The sequence below is a fragment of the Arachis hypogaea genome, chromosome 14 (assembly GCF_003086295.3).
Source record: "Arachis hypogaea cultivar Tifrunner chromosome 14, arahy.Tifrunner.gnm2.J5K5, whole genome shotgun sequence".
Lineage (NCBI taxonomy): Eukaryota > Viridiplantae > Streptophyta > Magnoliopsida > Fabales > Fabaceae > Arachis > Arachis hypogaea.
In genome coordinates, this window is record NC_092049.1 from 80,284,072 (window position 1) to 80,289,378 (window position 5,307).

Sequence of the window (5,307 nt, forward strand, 5' to 3'; positions counted from 1 at the left end):
AATTTGGGAGGAGAATTGATCTCTCTTCTTCCTTGTTCTTGCCCAGCACTCTTTACTTTCCTTGTCTTGGATCTTGGGTTGGAGAATTGAAGGAAATCTGTTTCAATCTCATCCTGAGATCTCTCTTTTTCTTTACTGCACAATTGATTTTAAATTTCTGTTAATTGCTTCTTCATCTACTTTCTCTGCAATTTATAATTCCTTTGCAATTGTTCTTGTTGGATCTAGGAAGGCATTGAGATCTAGACTTGGTTATCTAGTCTCTTGGGTCTTGAGATCCGGATTTCCCATTTTAAATTCTCTGTTTACTGTTTTCATGCTCATTTACAATTCTGTTTTTAAGATCCGGTTCAATTCAAGTCATCCTTTATTCCTCTGCTTGTTGCAATTTTACTTTTCCTTGTTTAATTCCTGCAAATCCAATTCCCAATTCCCTTTACAATTCAAGCCATTTACATTTCTTGCACTTTAAGATTCTGCAATTTACATTTCTTGCGTTCTAATTTTCTGCTATTTAATTTCTTGTTCTTTAAGATTCAGCACTTTAAATTTCAGTTCTCTTTACTTTCATGCAATTTACCCACTCCCTTTACTTTCTCTGCAATTTAAATTCTGCAAATCACAAATCTCTCAACCAAATCTTGATTCGCTTGACTAAATCAACCACTAAGCTAAAATTGCTCAATCCTTCAATCCCTGTGGGATCGACCTCACTCCCGTGAGTTATTATTACTTGATGCGACCCGGTGCACTTGCCGGTGAGTTTTATGTCGGATCGTTTTCCGCACATCACTGAGTCAATATTTTATTCTGAGCCAATATGGCATTCAGAGTATCAATTTCAAGAACTCCCTTCTTCTGAGGCGTCCCATTACTCACAGGATTCCTCTCAGAAGTGTACATAAACTGGTTGTTAGCAACCATGTCAATAAGTTCTTGAGCTTCTGCAAGCGTTTTCTTTAGGTGAATGGATCCACCTGCAGAAGTATCCAATGACATCTTAGCTAATTCAGACAGACCATCATAGAATATATCCAGGATAGTCCATTCTGAAAGCATGTCAGAAGGACACTTTTTGGTCAGTTCTTTGTATCTCTCCCAAGCTTCATAGAGGGATTCACCTTCTTTCTGTCTGAAGGTTTGAACATCCATTCTAAGCTTACTCAGCTTTTGAGGAGGGAAGAACTTGGCTAAGAAAGCCTTGACCAGCTTATCCCAAGAGTTCAGGCTATCCTTAGGTTGAGAGTCCAACCATATTCTAGCTCTGTCTCTTACAGCAAAAGGGAAAAGCATGAGCCTGTAGACTTCAGGATCTACTCCATTAGCAGTATCACAGATCTGCAAGAATTCAGTTAAGAACTGAAAGGGATCTTCAGATGGAAGTCCATGAAACTTGCAGTTTTGTTGCATCAGAGAAACTAGTTGAGGCTTAAGCTCAAAATTGTTTGCTCCAATGGTAGGGATGGAGATGCTTCTTCTATTTAAATTGGAATTAGGTGAAGTAAAGTCACCAAGCATCCTCCTTGCATTATTATTATTTTCGGCTGCCATCTCCTCTTCTTGTTCGAAAATTCCTATAAAGTTATCTCTGGATTATTGTATTTTAACTTCTCTTGGTTTCCTTTTCAGAGTCCTTTCAGGTTCAGGGTCTGCTTCAACAAGAATGTTCTTGTCCTTGCTCCTGCTCATATGACAAAGAAGGGAATAAGAAAGAAAATATAGAATCCTCTATGTCACAGTATAGAGATTCCTTTGTGTGAGTAGAAGAAGAAAGGGAATAAGAGTAAATAAGAATGGATAATCCAAACACAAGGGTGAGGATAAGAGCAGTGATTTGAGATAAAGAGAAGTGTTAGTAAATGAATAAATAAATAGAAGGAGATGAGAGAGAGAATTTCAAAAATTGAATTTTGAAAAAGAGTTAATGATTTTCGAAAATTAAAGGAGAATTAAAATTAAAATTAAAATTTGAACAATTAATTAATTAAAAAGAAATTTTGAAAAGGGGAGAGGGAATTTTCGAAAATAAGAGAGAGGATTAGTTAGGTAGTTTTTTTGAAAAAGATATGATTGAAATTTAAAAAGATATAATTGAAACAAAAAGATAAGATTTGAAAATCAATTTTAAAAAGATAAGAAGATAAGAAGTGAGAAAAGATATTTTAAAAGCAAATTTTTGAAAAAGATATGATATGAAGAGATATGATTAAAAAGATATGATTTTGAAAAAGATAAGATAAAAAGATATTTTTGAAAAAGATATGATTGAAATTAGTTTTGAAAAAGATTTGAATTTTTAAAATCACAATTAATGACTTGATTCAGAAGAAATCACAAGATATGATTCTAGAACTTAAAATTTGAATCTTTCTTAACAAGTAAGTAACAAACTTGAAATTTTTGAATCAAAACATTAATTGTTGATAATATTTTCGAAAATTATGAGATAAAATTAAGAAAAATATTTTTGAAAAATATTTTAAAAATTTTTGAAAATAAATAAGAAAAATGAAAAAGATTTGATTTTTGAAAAGGATTTTGAAAAGATAAGATTTTCAAATTGAAAATTTGATTTGACTCATAAGAAACAACTAAATTTTAAAAAGTTTTGAAAAAGTCAATCCAAATTTTCTAAATTTATGAGTGAAAAAGGGAAAGATATTTTTTTGAATTTTGAATTTTTAATGATGAAAGAGAAAAACATGAAAATGATGCAATGCATGAAAATTTTGGATCTAAACATGTGATGCATGCAAGAACACCATGACTGTCAAGATGAACACCAAGAACACTATGAATGTCAAGATGAACATCAAGAACTTATTTTTGAAAAATTTTCAAGAAAAGAAAACATGCAAGACACCAAACTTAGAAATTTTTCATGTATAGACACTATGAATGCAAGAATGCATATGAAAAACAAGAAAAGACACAAAACAAGAAAATATGAAGATCAAATAAGAAGACTGGCCAATAACAACTTAAAGATCATGAAGAACGCTATCAATGCATGAACTTTTGAAAAATGCATAAAAATTTTTTTAGAAAAACATGCAATTGACACCAAACTTGAAATTGACTCAAGACTCAAACAAGAAACACAAAATATTTTTTATTTTTATAATTTTATGATTTTTTTGGATTTTTTCGAAAATTAATGTGAAATAGAAAATAAGAATTCCAAAATCTTTAAGAAGAATTCCAAGAATCTTTCAATATTAGCCCAAAGCTCCAATCAAAGGGTTGGACATGGCTTAATAGCCAGTCAGCTTTAGGATGGAATTACATGCATTATGGTGATTAGTTGAAGACCAATCCCAAAGCAGTTTGGATATGGCTTTACAGCCAGATAGGATTCAACATGTTACCATGAAACTCTAGAATTCATTCTTGAAAGTTTTGAAGCCATAGAATAATTTAAAATTTTTTTTCCGAAAATAATTTTTTTGAAAAACGAAAATAAAGAAAAATTTTTGAAAGAATTTTGAAAACTTTTATGAAAAGAAAATAAAAAGAGAATTACCTAATCTGAGCAATAAGATGAATCGTCAGTTGTCCAAACTCGAACAATCCCTGGCAACGGCGCCAAAAACTTGGTATGCGAAATTGTTACTCAGGTTGTAAAATTTGTTGTTCGTTCTCTCCCTGGCAATGGCGCCAACAAACTGGTGCACAATACCATGGTCCAAACATAACTTCACAACTTCGCACAACTAACCAGCAAGTGCACTGGGTCGTCCAAGTAATAAAACCTTACGTGAGTAAGGGTCGATCCCACGGAGATTGTTGGTATGAAGCAAGCTATGGTCACCTTGTAAATCTCAGTCAGGCGGATATCAAATGATTATAGTATTTTCGAATAATAATAATAGTTAAACAGAAAATAAAGATAAAAATACTTATGTAAATCATTGGTGAGAATTTCAGATAAGCGTATAGAGATGCTTTCGTTCCTCTAAATCTCTGCTTTCCCGCTATCTTCATCCAATCAGTCTTACTCCTCTCCATGGCAAGCTTTCTATAAGGGCATCACCGTTGTTAATGGCTACATCCCATCTTCTCTGTGAAAATGGTCCAAATGCTCTGTCACGGCATGGCTAATCATCTGGAGGTTCTCGATCATGCTAGAATAGGATTTATCCTCCTTTTGCATCTGTCACTACGCCCAGCACTCGCGAGTTTGAAGTTCGTCACAGCCATCCCTTCCCAGATCCTAGTCGGAATACCACAGACAAGGTTTAGACTTTCCGGATCTCAGGAATGGCCATCCATGGGTTCTAACTTATACCACGAAGATACTAATAACTCGGACTCGGTCCCCTGTATTAGATATCTAAGAGATATTCATTCCAGCTTGTTTGCATGTAGAACGGAAGTGTTTGTCAGGCACGCGTTCAAAAGTGAGAATGATGATGAGCGTCACATAATCATCACATTCATCATGTTCTTGGGTGCGAATGGATATCTTAGAAGCGGAATAAGTTGAATTGAATATAAGACAGTAGTACTTTGCATTAAATCATGAGGAACAGCAGAGCTCCACACCTTAATCTATGGAGTGCAGAAACTCTACCGTTTGAAAATACATAAGTGATAATGGTCCAGACATGGCCGAATGGCCAGCCCCCATGAAAGTCTAAGATAGCATAAAACTTATCAAAGATCCTTAATACAATAGTAAAAAGTCCTATTTATACTAAACTAGTTACTAGGGTTTACAGAAGTAAGTAATAGATGCATAAATCCACTTCCGGGGCCCACTTGGTGTGTGCTTGGGATGAGCTTGAAGTTTACATGTGGAGAGGTCATTCTTGGAGTTGAACGCCAGTTTGTAACGTGTTTCTGGCATTCAACTCTGGTTTGTGACGTGTTTCTAGCGTTTAACTCTAGACTGCAGCATAGAACTGGCGTTCAACGCCCTTTTGCATCGTCTAAACTAGGGCAAAGTATAAACTATTATATATTGCTGGAAAGCCCTGGATGTCTACTTTCCAACTCAATTAGAAGCCCGCCATTTTGAGTTCTGTAGCTCTAGAAAAGCCATTTTGAGTGCAGGGAGGTCAGAATCCAACAACATCAGCAGTCCTTCTTCAACCTCTGAATCTGATTTTTGCTCAAGTCCCTCAATTTCAGCCAGAAAATACCTGAAATCACAGAAAAATACACAAACTCATAGTAAAGTCCAGAAATGTGAATTTGACATAAAAACTAATAAAAACGTCCCTAAAGGTAACTAGATCCTACTAAAAACATACTAAAAACAATGCCAAAAAGCGTATAAATTATCCACTCATCAACACTCTTGGT

At 34.4% G+C, this 5,307-nt stretch overlaps 1 non-coding gene across 1 annotated transcript; it reads left to right on the forward strand.

Moving 5' to 3' along the window:
* The first annotated feature begins 1,053 nt into the window (after positions 1–1,053).
* Positions 1,054–1,161, forward strand: LOC112746101 (small nucleolar RNA R71). The gene has a single exon (XR_003174000.1). It is a non-coding gene; the product is annotated as a small nucleolar RNA R71 (small nucleolar RNA).
* Positions 1,162–5,307: the final 4,146 nt, after the last annotated feature.